The 24,060-nt window shown below is 39.9% G+C and overlaps 1 long non-coding RNA gene across 1 annotated transcript; it reads left to right on the top strand.

Annotated features, from left to right (window-relative positions):
• Positions 1-397: 397 nt before the first annotated feature.
• LOC145358871 (uncharacterized) lies at positions 398-10,956 on the top strand. Its single transcript, XR_013889520.1, has 4 exons — positions 398-534; positions 4,675-4,782; positions 6,263-6,316; positions 10,870-10,956. It is a non-coding gene; the product is annotated as an uncharacterized LOC145358871 (long non-coding RNA).
• Positions 10,957-24,060: the final 13,104 nt, after the last annotated feature.

Raw genomic sequence — 24,060 nt, 5'->3', positions numbered from 1 at the left:
TTCCTTTCTCCTTTTTTTTTGTTGTTGCAATTGTTCACCCGTCAAAGCAAATGAAGCTTATTTCCGAAGGCCTAAACTTGGCTGTCACTACTTAACCATATTTTTGTTTTTTGTGGCATAGGCAAATGATGAAACGACACTTTGGGCAAGGGACACTTAAAGTCTTGCATTGGGACAGTGCAGATTTCTATCTTTAAAATCTTGTAACAGAAAACCTGATTCACGTTCTACAGATGCCAAATTCAGGAGTACGAAACAAAATTGAATTAGAAGTCTAAGTACAAATACTGCTTGAGTTTTTGCTTCTTCTGACTTGCATATGAAACTACTGTCTGCCTCTGAATATCAACAAGTTGCACAAGTGCATTTCTGTATTATAACTTTGTGTTTCAGAACTAAGATCATCACCTAATAAACCATGTGGCAAAGGAATGAAAAGAAAACTAGATGATTTAGCTGAAGAAGAACTCTGCTGGGTTGAATCTTTGACGTGTGATCTACCTGATGATGATTCAGTGGATGATTCAGTATGAGGTATTAATATAATTGCTCTGGTTTATCCCATAGCCCAGATGAGTGGGTTAGGTTGGCCATGCTAAATTGACCCTAACTTGTCAGGGGATTAGCAAAGTACATGTGTGGGGTTACGGAATAGGGCGTGGGTGGGTTTGTGGTTGATACAGACTTGATAGGCCAAATGTCGTCCTTCTGTACTATAGGGATTCTATGACTTATTTTGAATTTGCAAAACTGTATGTGCAATCAAGTTGCATGTGTTTGCTTTCTCCCTGAGGGTGGTATGTTCCATTGGAGTATACTGAGCTGGAACAAGTCTAGGCATTATCAGGGGCATTCTGGCTCCATCCTTGAATGATACGAACACTGCAAGAAGGTTAGTGGCTGTGAACATGGGAGAGGAGCTCTGTTCCTTAATGTTCCTCCTTGAAAAGGGAACCTTTATGACCCTTGTGTTCTCATTGCCATTGTGATTTAAGATATTTCAACATGAGTAAAATGGGTACCTGTACCTGAGCTAACCAATACCTTTACTTAGAAGCAGAAAGGGAGCTGTGCTTCAGTACAAGCTTCATCTGACTGAGATATCTTGCCTTGATCGAGACACGTTCGAGCCAAATTTGGTTTTATCTGGTCTTCAGAAAGTTATAATATGGTACTACAGTGGTTGCGATGCCAGTCCAGAGGTTGATCTCAAATTTAACCATGCCAAATTGTGAATTTAGTTTAGTAGTAACATGCAAACAAGTGTCTGCAGGGTGAAAGAACAGATTGGTTGTAAAAGTTGCTCAGTTGTGTGAAATTTGAAGAAAGTGAACTTGTGCTTTCCATTTTTCAACTATGAATTGGCCTGTAAATGTAACTAGCATCGTAAGTTAAGTTCCTTTCTCTAGTCAAATGATTTTAATCCAATATGTTCTTGCTAGGGCCTAATCATAAAATGCTTCATTTAGAATCACAGATTTTAGTGTCAAAGGAACCATTTGTTCCATAATGTCTGTACTGGGTCTTTGAGCATTATGACTTAGTGTCTTTTCCTGTACATTGCTTCTATTCAAATATCATAGAATGTCCCAGTGGAACCTGCCTCCGCACTTACTGGAAGTGCATTTGGTCCTGAACCACTCAGTGTGGTTTTTCTCATCACATTTACTGCTTTTGCTAGTCACCTTAAAATCTATGCCCTCTTGTTGTTCCTTTACGAGCAGGATCAGTTTCTCCCTATCTGTATATTGTTTAGCTCATTTCTATTAAACCACCTCTTTGTACCAACCTCACTCAATCTATCACATAACTGGAAGTTTCTCATTCATAGAACCATTCTTGTAACCCTCTTTTTGCACTCTCTATAATATGTCATGTCCTTCCTAATAATTCAGCTGAAGTCTTGGTATAAATTCAGCATAACCTCTTGGTTTTGTACTCTTGTACCCCTATTAACAAAACTCAGAATACTGTGTGCTTTAACAGTTCTCCCTGACTGTCCTGCCACCTTCAATGATCTATGTTCGGATACAGCCAAGTCTGTCTGCTCCTGCACCCCTTACTTGCCAAAATGCATGTCACGCTTCTCTGCATTAAACTTCATTTGCCATCTATCCATCCATTCCAACTGGGTTTGAGAAAATCAGCATGATTGAATGGCTGAGTGGCCTAATTCTGCTCCTATGTCTTATGGTCTTATAACTTGTATGTCTAATTTTCTTGTCATGTTTACAAGTTATGTTCCCTCAATCCCTTCTCTAGACACTTGTACATGTTTATACAATAGTATTCTCCATGCAATTACTTAATGACTTGATCATGTGCATAGAGTGGAGAAAATGCAAAGCAACAGCAGCAATTAATCTCTAAGTTTCCTTTGGTTTGCCTTTCCATTCTTTCCTGAAAAGGAAACCTTATTTCTGATTTTGCAATTTGTACATTTTATTGTTAAAATGGGTGTAATGTTCGACCTTGTGGACAGTATCTCCAACTGAGATCCTGCCTCAGCCAAGTTGCATCTAATCATGCCCATTTTGTTAGCATTTCTCGACAGACCAGGAATGAAATATGCACTTCCAGTCAAGGAAAAGTTGGTCATCTGCAAACAATCCAAGCTGTGATCATTTTTTTCTATCTGTGCTAAACGTTCTTTTGTGGTGATTTTTTTAAACAAAAAATCAAACTAGGTTCCTGTGAGATGGTGGGGAGAAAATGTTAGGAGTGAAGGAGGCAGCAACATTTGCACAAAAGTTATTGCCCCCTGAAGTATTATTACCTGATTTCTTTTTGGAGAATTTTTATTTTCATGGGAAGCATGACGAAGAACTTTGCTATTGCAGTGTTGAAAACATCATTTCTATTTAGACAACATAGACGCAGGAACCTTGTAGTGTGGGCATTTCTATTTTGTATACCAGCTATTCTTGAGCAATCCTCTGTGTAATGTCACCTATAAATGTCCTCCCAGCCAATATTAGGTAGAACTAAATCTCTCCAGGCATAAAGTGAGAAATTGCTTCAGTGAACAAGACACCAAGTGGTAAGCAATGTAAAGTCTGGCCAATTTCTAGGAGTGGAGATGCTGGCATTGAACTGGTGTAAACACGGTAAGATGTCTTTCAACACCAGGTTAAAGTCCAAGTTTATTTGGTAGCAAAAGCCACTAGCTTTTGGAGCACTTGCTGCTCCTTTGTCAGGTGAGTGGGAAGTCTGTTCACAAACAGGGCATGGAAAGACACAAACTCAATTTACAAAATAATGGTTGGAATGTAAGTCTTTTATAGGTGACTAAGTAAAGACCTGTAAAAATTCACATTCCAACCATTATTGTTTGTAAATTGAGTTTGTCTTTCTATGCCCTGTTTGTGAACAGAACTCCCACTCACCTGACAAAGGAACAGCAAGTGCCCTGAAAGCCAGTTGCATTTGCTACTAAATACCCTGTTGGCTTTTAACCTGATGTTGAGACTTGTAAGCCATCTGCAAGTGTCTTGTTCTATCAGGTCCCCCCATTCCCCCATAAGGACACATCAGTTCTTAGCCTGCTGAGATGATTGACTGCTCCTTTTCATTTCTCTCCCTGTTCTCCCTTAGTGGCTGCTATTATTGATTAGAAGGTCCTGGATGATTTTGTCACAAGTGGTCTTTAGCTTCCCACATGTTGGTAGTAGAGCAGACCTTTATTGAAGATTATTCTTTTGAAATGTTTTCTTTGGCCTTGTGTGAATTGACTCCCTGGTGCAGCTCTGTGGCACATATCATCTATTTAGACTGTCTTAGTCAGGCACTCCAATGATGAGATTATCCTGCCTTTTGGCACTGCCATGTAGAATTAATGAACAAATGTGTTGATGTCCTTGGATATTTATGGTATCTTCAAGTTGACCAACTTCAGCACTAGAAATGTGGGGAGAGCCTGATGGACTTTGACAGGCATAATATCAGTTCTCGTGCTAGAATATGTAACTTGATGTTAGCTCAGACTACATGTTTGGTGTTAAAAGATAAGTTGTTTTGGGATTGATAGCATTTAAGGTATGGAAAGCACAGTACATTTACTAACACTTGAAATCCAATGCCTACATTTGAGATTCATTATCATGTTTAGATTGGTCAGGTGCTTGATCTTCTTGATGTTCTGGGCAAGTCCCATGCTCTCATAAGCTTAGATCTATTGTATAGGCCTTCAGAGTAAGCATTATCTTGTGCATCATCAGCACACCGTATTTCTGTTACCAAAGTAGTTGTTCTCAAGCCTCCAGCTTGCTGAGGTCGAAGAGTTTAGCATCAGTTTGTAAAATTATTACCATAAGGTGGGCTGTCAGTAAGTTGCAGCATTGCTGCAAAGATTCTGTTTGTGCATTCACACTCCAGTGATAATTTTGCAAAATGACCCATTTTTCCAATTTAATGCAATTGAGACGTTTCAGTAGCACATCAATATCTATAAAAGCCCCACTGATTAATTTTGTTAAGACAATTTGAAGCCAGCAAAAGGAAATATCCATTTTGGTTTTCTAAACATGATTATGTAGAAATGACATTTGAATTTAAAAGCCGCTTGTTTTCAGCATTTTAGTTAATTGTGCTGTTTTGTCCCCTCAAGTTTGCACTTTTTTTTGGGTGGCAGTTGATTTCATTTTCAAACATTTTTGCATTTGCAATTCTGTTTAGCCAAGCAAATACAGTGCAGATTCTGAGGAAGTCAGTGAGGAACATAGGGAATGAAATGTTACTGAGACAGACCTGGAAGTGGAAATTGGGAACTGCAATTGCCATGAGGTAAGAATTTGATGGAGAAATTTTGAATTGGCTAACGAAATCTCTCTTTACACTATTTGGAGTAATGGCAGTCCTTCCAGTGGAAAAGCCTGAGGAAGACACTCTACCTGTTCAGGGGAGATTTTTCTAGATACTGTTTTTGGTTTGCTTGTTTTTAACACTGTGTAGCCAGACATCTTGGTCAGTGTTCTCTCTGATTTTGCTCCATAATCCTAAATTATCTGAATCTGTCCCTGTTGGCAGAATATTGAGAACTGCTGTTCAGAGGCTTTGTAAATTTGTTTATTAGACACAAGGTTTAGGTTTAACACTGCAATGAAGTTACTTGGTATGGTTTCTAAAGTAAAAGTTGTCACAACCTGAAATCTCTGGCATAAGTATGGTACAAAATATTTGACATTCTCTTATCTGCTTTGAACAAGAGTTGAGTATAAAAGGTTACAATGTAATTAAGATGCTAATGATGTCTCTCTTTTATAGCATTGAATATTATGGTAATTCAATGTTTCAGGCTTTAAAATTTAACTTGCAGATTTGATGCACACACATGACAACTTTATTACAACAGTGCTATAGTGTTACCTTATTTGCCCTTTTATAGGACAGGATCAGTATGCAAATACTAACCTGTCTTTTCTCTCCATGCCCCCATCCAAGTAAAATTTGATTTGTCATGTATTATACAGTGAAAAATATTGTTTCTTGTGCTATACAAACAAAGCATACTGTAGATGGAGAAAGAGAGGGTGCAGAATGTAATGTTACAGTCATAGGTTAACTTAAGGTAGGTATATTCAAACGTCTGACTGCAGCAGGGAAGAAACTGTGTTCTTGAGTCAGTTGGTATGTGACATCGGCCTTTTGTATCCTTATCCCAATAGAAGAAGGAAGTCAGTGGTCCTTGAGTCAAATGATGCTGTTTTCACCTAGTGCAGTGTTTTGTTCTTTAACTCCTTGTGAAACTAAGTGCCTTTGTACAGTTCTTGATGACATTCCCTCCAAACTGATCACTTTTTAAAAAAAGTCAAAATACTAATGTACAAACCAGAAATACTTAACTGATCGTGCAGCATCTGCAGAGAAAAACAAGTTGGTTCAAGTCTTAAGTGTCATCTGTTCAAATGAAAGGTCACGGATCTGAAACAGTTACTGAGACTTCTAGAATCCACAGTTTTAAAGTCGTCTTTAATTTTGCCATGCTTTGCTTTTGCTAGCATGAGAAGTTTTTGGGAAGTCTAGTTAACCTGATGCCTTTTCTAGTTAACCTGATGCCTTTTCTATCTAGAACATGAGGGTGTGTTACAGGGCTCAGTCACATTTTTAATGCTGACATGTGCATAAACTGATTAGCAGTAGAATTCCACATTAATCTGGACTGTTTTGGGCATTGTACTAATCTGGTTAAACAACTATCCTGATTATTAGAATATTCAAATATTTAGGATGCATATTAAACTAAATGTAATTTCTACATTCCTAGGAGAATTTAAATGATGCACCTTGCATTGATTCAAAAAACCTATCAATTCATAAGGTAAGATTTTAGCCTCTTGGCATCAATACCTACTTGGCCAATAGTACATTTGCTTTTGACTTTTATTTGTTGTTGACTTTAATGAAAACTCCTCAATGACTTTGCACTTCTATAACTGATTTATGGAATAATGACCCATGACTTCCTGGCTACCCACTAAGTATTGGCAAACCTCCCATGAGGTTCTCTGAACCAACAATTTCAGAAGCACCAACTTCCCATTTGCTGTACTGGGATCTAGCTGTTAAAGCATTTATTTTTAATTGCTTTAATTTCAGATGGTTTTACACTAATAGTTACTCAAAGGGACAGAAATAAAAGCACTAAGAATAACTATTTAAAGACCAAGAGTGATCCCCACACTGCCAAGCCCCTGATGTATGGACAACTCCTCTACCCTTAGACATTTGTCTTGTCCCTGGTCTTTTCAATGTGTCCCAATAAACTTGTCTGCTTTATGGCAACTAATGTCCTCCTTTTCCCTTGCTTCTCTTGCACCCAAACATTGGAGCTGCTGTTGCCTGGGTCAGGAAAATAAATCTTTTCTGTACTCTACCCAAAGCCTCCACATTCTTCTGGTAGTGTGGTGACCAGAATTGAACACTGTTCCAAGTGTGGCCTAATTAAGGTCCTATAACGCTGCAACATGACTTGCCAATTTTTAAACTTCATGTCCTGGCTGCTGAAGGCAAGCATGCTATATGCCTTCTTGACGACCTTCTCCACCTGCATGGCCACTTTTCAGTGACCTCTGTACCTGTGCACCCAGATCCCTTTGCCTATCAATATTCCAAAGAGTTCTGCCATTCACTGTATATTTCCTATCTATATTAGACCTTCCAAAATGCATTACCTCACATTTGTCTGGATTAAACTCAATCTGCCATCTCTCTGCCCAAATCTCCAACTGATCTGTATCCTCTGATGGTCCTCATCACTATCCACAAATCCACCAACTATTATCCACAAACTTGTTAATCAAACCAATCCTCATTTCTCAGCAGTGATTATGAAATCGGTAGTGGATGTAGTGATGGGGCAGAATGAACATCAATTTATGAATGAAATTGGAGAACTGTTAATTTGACAGTTGAGGTGGTACCAACAGTTGCAGTAAATTTGGACATGTACCAACGTGGTGCTATGCACAATTATTGCACAGCTGGAGCTCATAGAATTGTGGGGCTTAAAATAAACATGGATCAAGGATGGGACAAAAAAGGGAACTAGCAGGAATATTTCCAGATTGCCCCCTACCAGATATCTCAAGGGCCAATACTTGGGCTACAGCTATATCCAATCTCTGTATTAATTACTGATTCAGATGAGAGGACTAGATAATGTCATGTTTCCAGGTTTGCTTGTCTGGTTTGGGGTATTGGTCATCTATTTTCCCCAAAAGTATGCTGCTCAAATCTATAGATTCTCAAAATCATTACTTGTATTTACAGCAAGCATTCATTGTCTGAGACCATCAGGATGAACTATAAATATGTCAATGATGTAATCCACTCTAATATAAAAAAAGCAGTTATTTTGTGACTGGGGATGTTTCCATTCAGAGGGACCTGGGTGCCCTGGTATATAAATCGAAGTTAACATGCAGGTTTCACTCTTTTAACCTGTTAATTTCAGACTAGAAAGTCTTGTATTGCTGACTTCAAAACAAAACCTTTTGTCATGGTCGGGGTTTGTGGTTTATTTTTAAACCTGTGCTCCCGTGGAACCATTTAATGCATTCAGCATTATCACTTTTTTTGGTTGCTGGAACTAATCAGTTATCCTTTTTTCCCCATTAGTCCTCAATCATCCTACAGTTCAAATGTTTATCCACTATTTTCAAAAATGCAACAGAGTCCAGGTACACACTGGTTAAAGTATTCCATGTTCCAAGTGTTCTGAAAGCAATTTCTCCCAGCCACCCACTTCAATCTTAGTTAGAAAAAATGGGAAGACATTGATTTGACATTGTCACTATCTTCCTTGTCACTGACTCATCAACTTTTTAAAAACCTTTTTTCTATTAACTTTACCAGTGATAATTCTCCTAATGTTTGCTTTCATGTTCTGGATCTAAACATTCCTTCCAAAGCCTAGGATAATTCTGACTTAATGCCGTGCAGTCTCCTAGCTTAAATAACCTTCTTTCTCCACCGGGACACCTAAGCATTCAAGCGGTATATTGCTTTCCTTTGATCCATGCTACTGCTTATAAAAAATCCAAAGCTGTGTGCCTTATGATGCTGTCAACTTCCTGCACTCTGCAGACACTTTGAGGTTCAATACACTCGTACTTCAATGAGTACATTCACAGAAGAGATTGCGCTTGCCAAAATTTGTTTCCTGCTTCTCCAGATTTAAGAATCTACCCTAATTTATTTTGTCTTTCTGCTTGCTGTCTGCCTTAATCCTTCCATAGATTGATGCTGTTTTCAGTACAAGTTGCCCAAGGCTTTTTTGAATCTGAAGTTCAAAAATTGATCTGTTCACTTTTTCGTTGGTAGAAGAGAAATTTGTCTAATTTTATAATTGCAAGTTTCAGTAAAAAATCTAGTTGAGTCCCCTTTCAAATGTCCCTTGGGACATCTCAAAGTGAAATACTTTTACCACTGCAATGCAGGGCATGTGGCAAAATGTGCACAGCAAGATGTCAAATTATGATGTGATAATTGCCAGGTAATCTGTTTGAGACGTTCATTTGAATAGTAAATATTGTCCAGGTAGATCACTGGGAATAACTCTCTCACTTTTGCACCCATCTGAAAGGACAGACCAAGCCTCAGTTTAGCATCTTGTCCAAAACACACCACATTGTGTAGCATTCTTAGATTGGACTGTGGAGTTTTTACTGTTGGAGTTTTTTTATTATTAAAGTGTCTCTCACGTGGATATAGGGATGCTTCCCAAAGACCACAAACAGTTTAAAGTTTTGAAACTGATTTTTGCATTCCATCATGGTTGATCTCACTTCAGTTCACCTTTGTGCACTGCCTTGTTTTGTTCTTGTACTGGGACCTAAACCGCAAGCTTCTGACTTTGAGAACACTAACTGAGCCATGACTGCAATTGAAACAACACAAAGGTGGTAGAAGTACTCAAGTCTGGCACCAGCTGCTGAGAAATGTTTGAGCCAGTTACCTTTTCAGTGAGATACTAGAGATGTCTATTAGAGCAGAGTTTTTAGGACATTTTGTTTTCAGTGTTTTAAGGTGGAGAGAATATTTCATGTGGCTGAAGGGTAATAAAAAGCTGGGCACTGTTTTTCCCCATAATCCCTTCAGGAGAAAATAAATTCTCCTCCTTTCCCTACCAAAAATGGGTAAACATAACTTTTCCACCTTTATATTACATCTGCCTTGTTCTGGTCCACTTAACATTTCCTCTTGTACATCACAGCTTGCTTTACCTACCTGACTTTATCTATAAATTTAGATGCATTACACTTGTGCCAAAATCTTGCTGCCATTTACTCCAGTGATAATATCCCACTGACTGTGCACCCCACTGTGGGTTTCCTGATAGCAAGGGGTATATTCTGGCACCATAAGATTGTACCACCTCCCACTGTGACAACATTGGGAGGGAAAGCAAAATCTCATCCTAAGTCCTTGATGAAGGTAATAAATGGCTGAAGCCCAAACAATCATCATTGTGCTACCTTGCTGGTTACAGCTTACTGTAACTGACAATTTATCCCCATTGTTTTTCTACCCAATAACTAATTTGCTGCAATGTCAGAACTCTAATTTTGTATAATGACCTGTTTTGTGGCACTTGAATTTTTTAAGTATGCTGATTTCCCTCCTTGGGCTATTTATTATTCTCAAACTGTTTTGAATTTGCCTGTTCATATTATGACTTTCCTGTTAATCAATCCCATTTCACCAGTTAAAAAAGAACTAAGTACATCAGTAAGCCTCAGTTCCCAGCATTGGAAGTTAATGTGGAGTTTCATTCTTTCAGGTATTGATAGTTCTAACTTTGTTGCCTCTGGTCTCACTTATTTTGCTTTCTGTATTTGATTCAAATTAAATATTCTGATTTTAAGAAATGTTACTTAGAATCTACACCCCATTTTAGTCACAGTTCTTCAATCTGGTTGCTTCATACAGATCTGTGATGCTGCACTTCTCATCCGCAGGCAAAGACCTGCCAAAGCCTCAGTGCAAAAGTGCAACAATTAAACTGCACTCATTCATCATTGATCACAAAATGTCCATTGTCTTGTTTTCGTAATCCTGGTTCTATTGGAACAAGGAGTTGGGTTAATCTATAGGTTCTTACAAATCTAGAACAATGTGGTTTCCATATCATCTAGTGGAGCATCAACATGCTTTCTCTGAAATAATTGGAACGGCCAAAACATATTGGTAATGTTGCTCACAACTGACTGTTTAGTTCAACACTTTTTTTTAATCCTACGGCATTTGGTCCAAGTATTTCAGTAATATGTAGTTTAGTGTGTACTCTTGGTCTGGCCCAATGTATTGAAAAATAACTGTTTTCCCTAGTCTTTTTTTGCTTCTAGCAATTTTCTAATTTTTGTTTTGCAGGTTGAGCAGCTGGGAGTGATTGACTTTTTCATACATTTGAACTTTTGTAATGTGAATCAACTGAACTTTTTTATATTCAGTTTTGTGTATTGAGATTTATTAAAATTGAATTCATTACTTGGCTTTTGAGTCCAATTGGAAGCTGTTTCATTGTAGCAAAAACCTAATCGCTGTTCTGATGTCAAACTCTCACCTTGCATTTATTTAAATTCATCCAAACTTTAGCACCTGTTTCCTACTCACACCAAAATTTTTGTTCCCATATTAAGTGGGATTTTCCTGAAAATCCCTGAAACCAGAAAATCCTTCCCAAGGTCAACCTTTCCATGGTCCATCCCTTGCTCGCTATGATTCCCATGGCAGGCAGAATGGAAAAATCCACCCCATCTGTTTGCTGACATATTTTGGGTCCTGGTCTAGCAACAAGTTTCATTCTTGTTTTTCCAATCCTTCATAACTGTACCCCTCTAACCACTTCCTGCCATAAGCATCCCAGATATCTGGGGCAGAATTCTCCTAAATCCTGGCAGGCAGGGAAAAGAATATCACAGGAGGCCCAGAAATTGGTTTTGCCCCAGTATGAATTTCCTGCTGGATTCAAACTTGTCAGAGGCTGGTTTGAAGGCATCTCACTCAAGAGATGCGGGTGAAGGTCCAATTGGAATCTTCTTATCCATTCCCAATTCTCCAAGATGTCAGCTGGAAAACACATCATTGCAGAGCCTTGTTTGCAATGACATCATGTCAGGACTTGGCCAAACAATGTCTAGGGTATCCTGCATAATTTGTAACAGAGGCTGCCAGCAACCTAGGGCATCACAAGCAGGGGCTTGAGGGTGAGGTGGAGGGGGTGGGGGAGAAAGAGCAACTACACATCAATCATGTAGATTCTGTCATTTGAGGAGATCTAGGGTTCTGAGCAGCAGTCTGTTCCTTCAATAGTGGATTGGTGATTTTGGGAGCCTTTTGAATCTAGTGCCTGGAACACTATAGCAGATGACTTGCCATCAGACCTGGGTTGTTTTCCGTGGAGGAGCAAGTATGTAATGGAGTTCAGAGTCAGAGTGGTATGTTTTCCCAGTGGCAGGAAATATGCCATCTCTTTCTCCACTGCATTCTTAGACCCAGAATGGAAGAATCCAACCCTTGTCCTTTCACTATTGCTAGCTCTGCCTTCTGTTGCCCAGGTCATAGGGATTAGAATTTCCTCAATTCTCCACCTCTCGCTCTGATTCTGCTTAAATTGACCTTTTGATCACCTGCCCTAAAGTGGCTTGGTATAAAATGTTTGTCATTTCCAGGAAGTGTTTTGGGAAGGTTTTTGCCATTAAAGGCATCAGATAAATTGAGGTTGTTTTGATTCTGCATTAATGTAAATCTCTTCTCACTGCACTGCCAAATCCAGTTCCTGCGTTTAGAACTGTTGGACTATGGAACTCTAACATGCACAACTGTTTGTCTAGCTAGTGAATAGCATTTTGGTTCAAGTTTTTTTTGAGATATGAGATTTTGAGATGCATCTTTGTGATGAGTAGGTGATAGGTCTGGTGCAATCTGTCTAGATCAATGTGCGTTCACTGAGACTTTTTATGCTGCTGCCTGTCTGTCTGTGGGACAAGTTAAAAGCTTCTGACAATTTGTCGAACCTGAAAGATCACTGGGAATTCAAAATTGTGTACTACTGCAGAATAAATAGTTGCAATAGCTTTAAATGTTAAACCGCACAGAAGCACTTTGGCTGCCAGGCAAGTGAAACCTTATTGACAGCAGCACAGAGGGCCACTTTAGAGACTTAGAGGTTTCATCACCTGGGCTGTTGCAAGAATGAATTCCAGCTAGGGACAATGCAGGAACTGGCCTGAAGTCCTGCTGGGGACAGTGGATGGAGGTGGACAAGAGGGTGAGTCAATTTTAACTTCTGCTTGATGCCATTCCAGCTTGTGTTACAAGATCAAATGTAAAGTTGATCCCCAATAGAAATCGAGGGAACTCTACTCTGTTCATTCAATCCTCACTATTGTCTGTCTTCTCCTTGTATATGTACTATCACAGATATTTGGTTACTGAAATAAAACTGCCTTAACAGGTATCTTAATGTTTTGGTACTTTAATTGTAAGTGGTATGCCCTTGCATGGATTGAGAGATATGCATCACTGAATTCCACTTCTAGAGCATATGCTTTTGCAGGACTTTTTAAATCGTTTAGGATCCCCAGGAGTCTGCTTTGATTTTTAGATATGCTGTCTGACAGCTGAATGCCTGCCTGACAACTGAATTGACAGTGTTGTATTTCTGGCCTTCAAGGACTGAGAGCTAGACTCCAACATAGTATTTTGGAGGACTTCATTCATCCAATTCCATTTGCTCTAACTTCCTGTTTGTGAATGGTTTGTGCCCTTTGTGTACTGGTTCAACACAGTGGGCCACACTAGAATCCATAGAATCCTGACAGTACAGAAGCAGGCCATTTGGACCATCAAGTCTGTACTGACCACAATTCACCCTCTCCGCCATCCACCCCCACCCCCAAACATTAGGGTCAACTTAGCATGGCCAGTCAACCTAACCCACATCTTTGGACTGTGAAAGGAAAGCAGAGCACCCAGACAAAACCCATGCAGACATGAATATGCAAACTCCACATAGACAGTGACCAGAGGCTGGAGTTGAACCCAGGTCTCTGGCACTGAGGCTGCAGTGTGCTGTCTTATCACTTGGGAGAGCACACATCAGTCCCGTCAGGTGCTTGTAAAAGGCGGCCTGTGCATAGGTCTGTGGCCTATAGCCTGTAGTTAGTTCAGCTTCAGAATAACAGAAGTACCATAAATTCCAAAGGGCAACTGTTCATCTACCCATCCTATGTGCATTAACCAGTAAAGATTGGAGTTAAGCTTGAGCATATTAAAAAGACATGAGGTGAACTGAATAGAATTTTGGGCATATGCTTGCACAATCAAAGATGAATGGACCTACACACAGTTACACATGCAGAAAGCAGTATATTTAAGATGGGAAGAAAGATGTAGACTTGAGTATTCATGTAATAAGTAGATGTAGTAGTCAAAAGGGGCAAGTTCCCACTCGAAGGAGTGCATATCTCTCAGCCAGTAATGGGTTACCTTTTAATGTGGATGTCTGCTGGAAGCTTTTTGGCTGTGTAGGGTATCACTCTCTTTGAGGCTTTGGAGAGACCTTGTCTTTGTAGAAGCAAAATTGTGAACAGGTGGAGAATCTGGCTGATCACTGCTGCAAGTTGTCAAAACCCAAACTGTTCACTGGATAATATCTCTGGATTGTTTTTGGATTGGTGCTTGGCTGATGTCCTTGAACTACTACAGCATGTTTTAAATATTGCCATATTCAATTTGATAGCTGCAGTTTTAAGGCAGGTGTTTCTGATCAATGTGACATGTTATACTCAGCCATACCTAGGTAAACACTGCAAAACAGACAAGAGACCTGATAACAAGATTTCAATCCAATTTTTGTTTGCCCAATTACTGTTACATTTTGCTCATGTCAAAGATTCTTCCAAGTGCAACTTTAGTCTGAATGCTACTTGGTTTCAGACTAAAGTTGCACTTGGAAGAATCTTAGTTCACTAAGTTTATCATTGAATGTTACGCAGTATGTAAATTGAGTTGAATAATAACTAGACATGCCCTCACTCCATAGGAGGTCTTATAGCAGTGCTTAAAGAGTAGTTATTTGATGAAAGTGCCTGATGCTGATGGAGTATCAGCAGAAGACATTGAACTGAGGGGCCCCAGCTGTTTTAGGAATCATTCTTGTCAATTTGTGGTGAGAAATGAGATTTGCAAATCATCACTATATGCAAAAACAAGCAGCAAGTCATGCTGCATAAACTATAACATTTCATTGCCCAGATAGTAGCCAGTCACTTCTCCTCCATAAATGAAAACTTGCTGGGTTTACGGTTTGAGTTCATTCAACCACTAACATTATCTTTTATCTGAGTCAATTTCAAAAGTACAGGAATGACATAGCAGAAACTATGTCCCCAAAAGAAACCCATAGATCACGAAAGCTTTTCATAGAATCTGATTCTATGGGTGGCATAGTGATTAGTGCTGCCGCCTCAGTACCAGGGGCCTAGGTTCAATTCCATCTTGGGTGACTGTATGGGTTTCCTCCACATGCTCCAGTTTCCTCTCGGTCCAAAGATGTGCAGATTAGGTTGGCTATAGGTGGGATTGCTGTTGGTACAAGCTTAGTGCCACATGGCCTTCTGCTCTGTAGGGTTTGATTCTCTTCTCTTCCAGACAAACCATCTAGAGAAATGAAATCTGACTTCCCAATAGAATGGAGTAAAGCAGGATCCTGTTTTATTTCCAACATTGCTGTTTGACATCTTCTGTCTGTCCTTGTGTACTTTTGGGATAACGTTTTATGGTCAGATGGAAGACTTTGTAATCTGTGCAGATTGAGGGAAGACCAAGATAAGAGATGTTCTGGTACTCGGTCCTGTTTGCTGATGTAGCATCTATCTTTGGCAGATTCAGCCATTTTACTTAGATTGAAGCGCCCCAACTAGATTATTTTTCATTTTATCATTTTCAAATGACAGGTCAAAAATTAAGCTTGATGAGATGACAATTCTTCTGGCATTTTAAGGGCTTGGAAAAACTAAATTTGCTATTCAACTAAGAATCCATAACAACCATGTATTAAGAAAGCTACTATGTGATATCAAAACTTCTACACATCAGAAGCAGCAATTCAGATGAGCTTTATTAGGAAAAGGTCGTTTGGATCCACTGGCGGTAATGAGAATTGTTGCAGCTTTCTAATTTGAGTATCATGGCAGTGCTGAAGTCACACGTATGGTATCAGAGCCAGAATTGATGATCGTTGCCCAAGTGCACAATATAGAGGAAGATATTGTCAAGAAAGCCCAATTTTGGTTACCAAAATTGATACAAGGAAATGTGCAAGCATAGCATCACTTTATATCAGGTTGATTTCAACAGCAATCTGCATTAAAGCACTAGCACCAAATTCTCCACATTTGCATGTGGTAATGCATAACATTAAAACTTGCATTATTACAGATCAGCACTATGCAGCAGTCACCCCTGCATCAATGAATGATGACCAACAATAGATATGAATCACTGGCTGTGATGCTCAAAGAGGGAGTTAGTTTGCTTGTACCACCTTTTGCTTTATAGCAGAACTGCAATACACATGAGCAACACAAGGGTGCAGTAACAAACAATAAATTTACCATTTTGTATCCTAATATGTTGGTTTAATTTTATTTTCTGTTAACTTCAAAGAAACTAACTTGTTCCTTTTTAAATTACTGAATGGAATTTTGCACTGTTAAATCCCTGAGTGGAAGCAAGTCGAGGAATGAGAACAATATTATACTTTAAATATAAATAGAACATTCTGTTTTCTGAAACGAAATTTCAGCATGTGAGTTGGTTCTTGGATTTTGATATTAGCTGGACTCCTGCTTATGTAACTCTTGGTCTTTGGCTATGCACCACATTTTGGAGCATTGAAACAAATAAAACCAGGTACACATGAGGGAGGGTAAACAGCTAGCAGTCATGGTCCATATCAGTGCAAACAACATAGGTAAAAAAAAGGATGTTATCATATTAGAATTTAGAACCAGATAAAATTAATAAGTGGGATGTACAAAAGTAGTGATTGCTACTTGGTTGTTTGGCTATGGAAATGGTTTGAAAATCTGCACATTTGATCCAAGGATTATCCAAACTCAATGTAAACACAAGCTATTGGTTTAAGTGTTCGAAGTGTGAATTGCTGTTGCTTCCTAGAGTCCCCCCCACTGTTACCACTTACTATGCTACATCTCAGCTGCTTCATTTTCACCTGTTTATCCAGCTGTCTAGTTCTTTTTATAGTTAATTCCCTTGGTGGGGTAGGGAGGGGTGGAGGGGGAGGAAGGGGGAGAGGGAAGAGCCCCATCTGATCCAGTTTCCTAATCAGAGTCTCCCAGTCATTTCTACATCCGTCTTTGCAAAGGTTACACTACACTGCTCTGACAAAGGGTCATCTGGACTCAAGTTAGCTGTTTTCTCTCCCCAGATGCTGTCAGACCTGCTGAGTGTATCAATGATTAGATATTTTTTAAAAAATGATCCCTGCATACTTCATTAGTGAAATTACAAACCCTTAAACATTTTTTACTGTCAATAAAATTTTCAACTCTAAGGATGGGATTTTTCCAAGTGTTCCTGCTCAGGGTCAACAGACATTTCCATGATCGACCCTTGCCAGCTACACATCTTGTGGTGGGTGGGATGGGAAAATGCCTCTTTCTTACGCCCTGGTATTCAAGACCTAGCTTTAAGCTAGAATTTCCTGCTGCAGAATATGATTAATTGCCCTTACTGTCTGAATTTTGATGGCAATTTGCAACAAAATTTCATGTGCAAACCTTTTGTATACTATTTAAGGAATGCTCAGTGTAAGATTCTTGCAACTTGATAGCAGAAGTGGCAGGTGGCCTGTTTAATACAATTGTGTAACTGGTGGAACATGGGGCATCTGCTTTCAGGTCAGACCTAATTCAAATGCAAGGGATGGTGAATGGTGTCTTTACAACTCACTGATTATGGAGGACAGGAAATCGACTTCCTATTTGCACAATGGATGGCAGGTCATGCTTTAGGAATTGTATCAATTCTGGACAGGTTATAAACACAGGCCAATAGTAAACAGTTAAATGTTCTACCCTTCTTAACACAAGTTAACTCTTTCTCAGAACATACAGGGGCATATAAAATGTTACTGTCTTATCCAGCAGTGATTTGTAAATGAACGAAAACCTCTCTTTGGTAACTACCCAGAATTTGAGCTATCTTTTGTTACCAACAAAACACTCGGTGTGCAAGGCTTTTAATATCTGATGGTTCACATATTCAAGTTTCATCTCTTCTTTGATGGAAGCCAAGTATCATCCTGCTAAAGCTTTCACCTTGTAAAACAAGATTTTCCTTGCAGAACTTAAAAGATAGAAGTCATTTTTGGCAACAAAGCCATCCATTTGAGAATGTGGAGTCAGGCATTTAGGAAAATAAATTAGATTTGCTTAATTGATTTCCTAAAAACTAGGGGTGATTCTTCCCAAAAAAAAATGCCCAATGAGGTTGCAAAATGGGAGTTTTTTTCCCCCTCTGCTTTCTGGGCGAACTGGGAAGGGGGAAATGAATCTGGGGGCTTTGCATCAGAATATGCTGAGGAATTCACCCTAGTAAAAGGAAGGTGGAGTCATTGGAGGCTGGCATCAGTATGCTGAATGGGCTACTGTGCATGCATTGATCTGTCAGTGGGAAGATTGGTGCATTGAACCCCTACCGTCCAGCCGACTAAGAATTTTAAAAGACCAACAAAAGGAGGTTTATTACCCAGACTTCAAGTAGTGCATCTGCCCTGGGTATGGATTTCCTTCATTTGTTAAAAATGACAGTCAAAAATTAGTACCTGTTCCAAGACAAATACATCCTCCCTATGATGCAATGGCCAGAACTGAACTCAGTCTTCCAGATGGGGTCTGGCCAACTCTGTAAAATGAAGCAGAATCATGTTACAAAATATTTACTGCACAGATGTTCAGGTTCATGTTATTGATCGTGCTCCACAAAAATCTCCCATAAGCCTTTCTCAGTTGCTTATCCAACTTCCCTGTAACTGAATCAATGCTAGTTGCCCAGTTGCTGGATGTGGTAATGATCCACCAAGGCATTAGCCTGGGTGAATTTTTTTTTGGAATTATTGAATATCTTTTTATTTGTGGCCCTTGTTTCGGCTTCACAAATCTTGGAGCATCATTTGTGTACCTACTGCCAGACCCTTTCAAAAGCTAAGCAATCTCTAATAGATCAGCCCTTGGTCTTCACTTTTTTGAGAGAAATGAACCCTACCCTGTACAATCTTTATTGGCCTGAACAATATCAGGCTTGCCCTGTTAAGTCAGAAGGGACATATGTACCATGCAAGTGTCAGACAATGTCTAACTCCAATAAAAGAGAGCCTAACCAGCACCCCTTGATATTCAGTGGCATTACCAATACTCAATGTCCCATTATCAACAGCCTGGGGTTTACCTTGAACCAGAAATTGAACTGAACTAGCCATATAAATACTATGGCTAGAAAAGCAGGAAGGGTGCAGAGAGTAACTCACCTCTTGACTCCCAAAGTATGTCCACCATCGAAAAGGCATAAGTCAGGATTGATCACGTACTGTCCACTTGCCTGGATGAATGCTGCTGCAACACCATAAAAATACTTGATGCCACCCAGAACAAAACAGCCTGCTTGCTTGGCACCCCATCCACCAACTTTAATATCCACTCCCTCCACCACCAATGTACAATAGCAGTAATGCGTCACATCTACAAGATGCCCTGCAGCAACTAACCAAGGCACCTTTGACAGCACCTTCCAAATCCATGATCTTTACCACCTAGAAGGACAAGGGCAGATGCTTTAACACCACCATCTTCAAGTTCCCCTCCAAGTCACACGCCATCCTAACTTGAAAATATATTGCCATTTCTTCACTATTGTTGAATCAAAATTTCTTCCCAACACTACTGTGGGGGTTCTTACAGCACTTAGACTGCAGCAATTCAAGAAGGCAGCACACCACCACCACTCGAGGGTCATTAAGGACAGGCATAAATTCTGACAGAGCCAGTGACACCTACATCCTATGATGTTGGCCAAGTTACTATCTGTGCAGACTCTGCATGTTCTTCCCGTGTCCCTCCCACAGTCCAGAAGATGCGCTGGTTATTTGCATTGACTATGCTGAATTCTCCCTCAGTGTACCCGACCAGGTGTCGGAGTGTGGCGATTTTTCATAGTAACTTCATCACAGTGTTAATGTAAGCCTACTCGTGACACTGTTTTGTCAATGGCAATTTGCAACAAAATTTCACGTGCAAATCTTGTGTCATATTTATTTATGAAATGAGTGCGTGCTCGGTATAAGATTCTTGCAAGTTCGTAGCAGAATTGGCAGGTGGGCTGCTTAATACAATTGTGTAACTGGTGGAACATCGGGCATCTGTTCAAGGAAAGCATTGGCAGCCCTGAACTGCTTTCACTTAATTCAAATGCAAGGGATGTGGAATGATGCCTTCACAGATCACTGATTATGGAGGACAGGAAATCAACTTCCTATTTGCACAATGGATGGCAGGTCATGCCAGTGTGACGGCTGTTTTGTAGATTTGTTTTAGTGATCCATCCCTTCTATCCCTGTCCTTTCTGCAAAATGCACCACCTCAGGCTTTTCTCTTTTAAATGCCACTTGTCTACCCATTTTGCTTGTCTGTATATGTCTTATTGCAGTTGATTGGTATCATCTTCACTGTTTGCCATGCCATCAGGTTTGGAAGAATTGTCAAATTTTTCAATTTTACTCTTTTTTGACGTCCAAGTCTTACACATTGTTATCAACTGGTCAAGACCATTAAAATGGAATCCAAGATCCCTATTATTAAAAGAAATGATGCCTCAAGATTGTACAGTTGAAAGCAAAAGATTTTTTCCAAAACAAGAGTTAAATCATAGGGTCCCTACAGTGCTGAAGGAGACCATTTGCTTCATCAATACTGCACCGGCCACAATACCACCCAGGCCCCAACTCTTGTAACTGCATGTATTTACCCTGGCTGTTCCCCTGACACTAAGGGGCAATTTAGCATAGTCGATCCACCTAATTTGCAAATTTTTGGACTGCGGGAAGAAACTGGAACACCTTGAGAAAACCCACGCAGACACTGGGGGAATGCGCAAACTCGACACAAACAGTTACCCAAGGCTGAAAATTGAACCCAGGTCCCTGGTGCTGTGAGGTAGCAGTGCTAACCACTGTGCCACCCTATCTCACACACCTTTTTTTGAAGTTTATGTATTAATGTCACAAGTAGGCTTGCTTTAACACTATGATGAAGTTACTGTGAAAATCGCCACACTCCGACACCTGTTCAGGTACACTGAGGTAGAATTTAGCATAGCCAATGCACCTAATCAGCACATCTTTTGGAATGTGGAAGAGATACTGGGAGAACAGGCAGACTCTGCACCGATAGTAACCCAAGCTGAGAACCGAGCATGGGTCCCTGGTGCTGTGAGGCAACAGTGCTAACCACTGTCACACCATGCTGCCCTCGAAATTGTACGGGGCTCATCCAGTATTTGAACATGCAACCACTCTCATTCTGTTGCTGCAAAAACAAGTGAGAATCATACCCCTAGACCAACAAACCAACACTATATGTTATCTTAGGTAATCACCTACACTCTAAAACCCACAACCGTCCTCAGTTAAACATGAATTAATAGGCAAATTGTGGTCATTCCAAGCTATAAATTACACAGTGAATACCTAATACAGCTAAGACTGATGTTAAAAATTGGCTCTGTATTCTATTCAATATACAAATCACCAGTCTGTCACATGATTTTCAAAACTCTTCCTGAAGAATTTAAACACCTCATCTAAGATTTAGCCTAATCCCCAACCACTGGCAACACACAACTAACCTGAGTTCCACAGGCACACTCTTCACCAAACATGGACATTTCTGCAGGACCTCCTCAACTCTGCTTATGATGGTTTAATTGGCGTAGATCTACCAACTAGCAGAGGCAGTTGCATCAATTGTATCTTTGCCTACTATCAGTTTCTGGATCTAGCATATTGTGGTCAGGTGACCCATGACCTCTAAATTGTTACAGAAATGTAGATACCTTTTCATGAGCATTGATAAAAACTCGTAATGTGGAAGCCAAGTTTAAACCTAGCCAGAGCCTGAAATTTGCAAACTGCAGAGCCCAAGCAGATGATAGATATGCATCCAGGCCTTGGAAATCAACTTCACATTGAAACCATTCAGGTCTGGAACTGCCTAGCCAGGTGCTAACAGCCACATTGCTTTAGAATGAGCCGTTGTTCACAGCTCCAGTGAACCTACTTTGTTAGAAGAATGCTATGCAGACTTGGTGGCAGAGTTGGAAGCTAGAGACATAGCATGACAAGGGCAGCAGTTAACAGCTGAAGGTTGAAAACCACATTCTTCGGCCTCTAAACCTAGAAAGTAGTCATTTTATTAGATCTTCCTGCCTGTGGACTGGCTGGCCATTAGGGTAGGGGTGGAGGTGTTGAGATTAGGACAGCTGATGTGTAGGGAGGGGGAGATTGAGTCGGGCTGAGAGAGTTTGGGGTAGGAGTTGGCCTGGACATATCCGGGAAAACACAGTAAGAAGTCTCACAACACCAGGTTAAAGTCCAACAAGTTTATTTAATAGTAAACCCACAAGCTTTCGGAACACTGTTCCTTCGTCAGGTGAGTGGAAAGTGAGTGGAACTTTCCTCTCAACTGGCGAAGGAACAGCATTTCGAAAGCTTGTGGGTTTACTATCAAATAAACTTGTTGGACTTTAACCTGGTGTTGTGAGACTTCTTACTGTGTTTTCCCCAGTCCAATGCTGGCATCTCCACATCATATCCGGGAAACCAGCCATTGGGGGTGGGGGGTGTGGGGGTGGTGGTGGTGGTATCTGTGTGGCAGTGATGGGGGGTTGCTGTGCTGGCCAGTTTTTATGCAAATTCGGCACTTTGAATTTTTTGGGGGAGAATTCTACCCACTTTGTCCTCTACATTACCATTATCTGCCTTTCCTGTGCTTCAACAATTAACTGCCTCCCTTTAACATTCCAACTCTCTTGAGAGTGAAGCCAGTGTTCCATTCGCCTATTTGATTATTTTGCAGATCTGTGCATGACTGTTTACTGATCTCTGTGCACTTGGATGGGAAATTGGTCATCTCCCTTATGAGGTTGTGTTTTGGCCCACTTGATTTTCCTCTATTTAGTGCACAATTATGTCCAGCCAAACACAAGATAATCTAATGCAGCATGTCTTTATCCATTAAATTAGTTTTTAGTGGTAATTTTTTAAATGGCTGAATTCCTCATGCTCCCTAGTGATCAGCAAGACCTGAGGTAAGGGATATCAAACTCTTTTTAGGTTTACCGACCTAGCCCCAGCTACGGTCATTTGTTGCACTTTGGCAACGGGGGGAACTAGAATCGTAAAATTGAAAGGGCACAACCTAAAGTCAGGTTGCAATATGACTTTCTTTCACAAGTAATTAATTGAAGTATACAATTACTTGTTGTAAACTGAAGGCAATATAATACTGCCCCAGTGGTACCAAAAACATGCCGACACGGGTTATAATTTACCATGAAGTCTAATTCTGCTGCAAAACCTGCTTTAAGTGAATGGCAAAGATGTAAACAGCCAAAGCTGAAATACTCACATAAAGTGACAAACAATGTACATGATATCAATCTTTGTTTTGTGCACTGACTTTTAGCAGAATGATTGCTTGCCCGTCAAAATGTCACGATTGTTGAAAGGTGGATTCACTCTTTTAACACCTTGGAAAATGTTTGTTGTTATTTTCTTTTGTTAATACATGCATGAGAGTCCCAGAAGAGGATTTTCTATTACCCATATATTTTTTATATTTCATACCCTGGATAATTTTCTAAAGGTAAAGGTGAATGTAACTTCACCCAGCTTTGTCGCCTAGTATATGCAATGGAAAGGAATGGAATGCATGGAGGGTGGGAGGTCAAACGTGGAGCAGCATCTTCGACATTGACCATTTGGGTCAAAAAAATTATTTCTGTGCTGTCAATTTGATGCAAATAAAATCATCAAGGCCCTGTAACACAGAAGTTGGTACTGCCATGTTAAATTGCATAATTTACTAAACATGAATCCAAACTACTTTTTAGTCTTTATTCTTTAATTTATTTGATTCTAAATATTTTGACTAAATCAATGTGGCCGCAACACCATTGTCAGATTACCATTTACAGGAAGAATTGTTCAAACTTTACTTCTGTTTTCAGCAGTCTTTATTTATTAATTAGCGTCACGATAGCCTTACATTAACACTGCAATGAAGTTACTGTGAAAATCCCCTGGTCGCCATATTCCAGCACCTGTTCGAGTACACTGAGGGAGAATTTAACATGGCCAATGCACCTGACCAGCACATCTTTCTTTAACAGCTACAAGTTAAGCAGGTGGATGCAAAAGAGAGTGATTCAGAATTAAATCTGGTCACCTCACATCCATAGATTCTGAAGAGTGTTCTTGAA

This window comes from Carcharhinus amblyrhynchos, chromosome 26, assembly GCF_965287045.1.
Source record: "Carcharhinus amblyrhynchos chromosome 26, sCarAmb.v2.hapA, whole genome shotgun sequence".
Lineage (NCBI taxonomy): Eukaryota > Metazoa > Chordata > Chondrichthyes > Carcharhiniformes > Carcharhinidae > Carcharhinus > Carcharhinus amblyrhynchos.
Note: the sequence above shows the minus strand (reverse complement) of the source record. Positions and strands in the feature narration are given on the sequence as shown.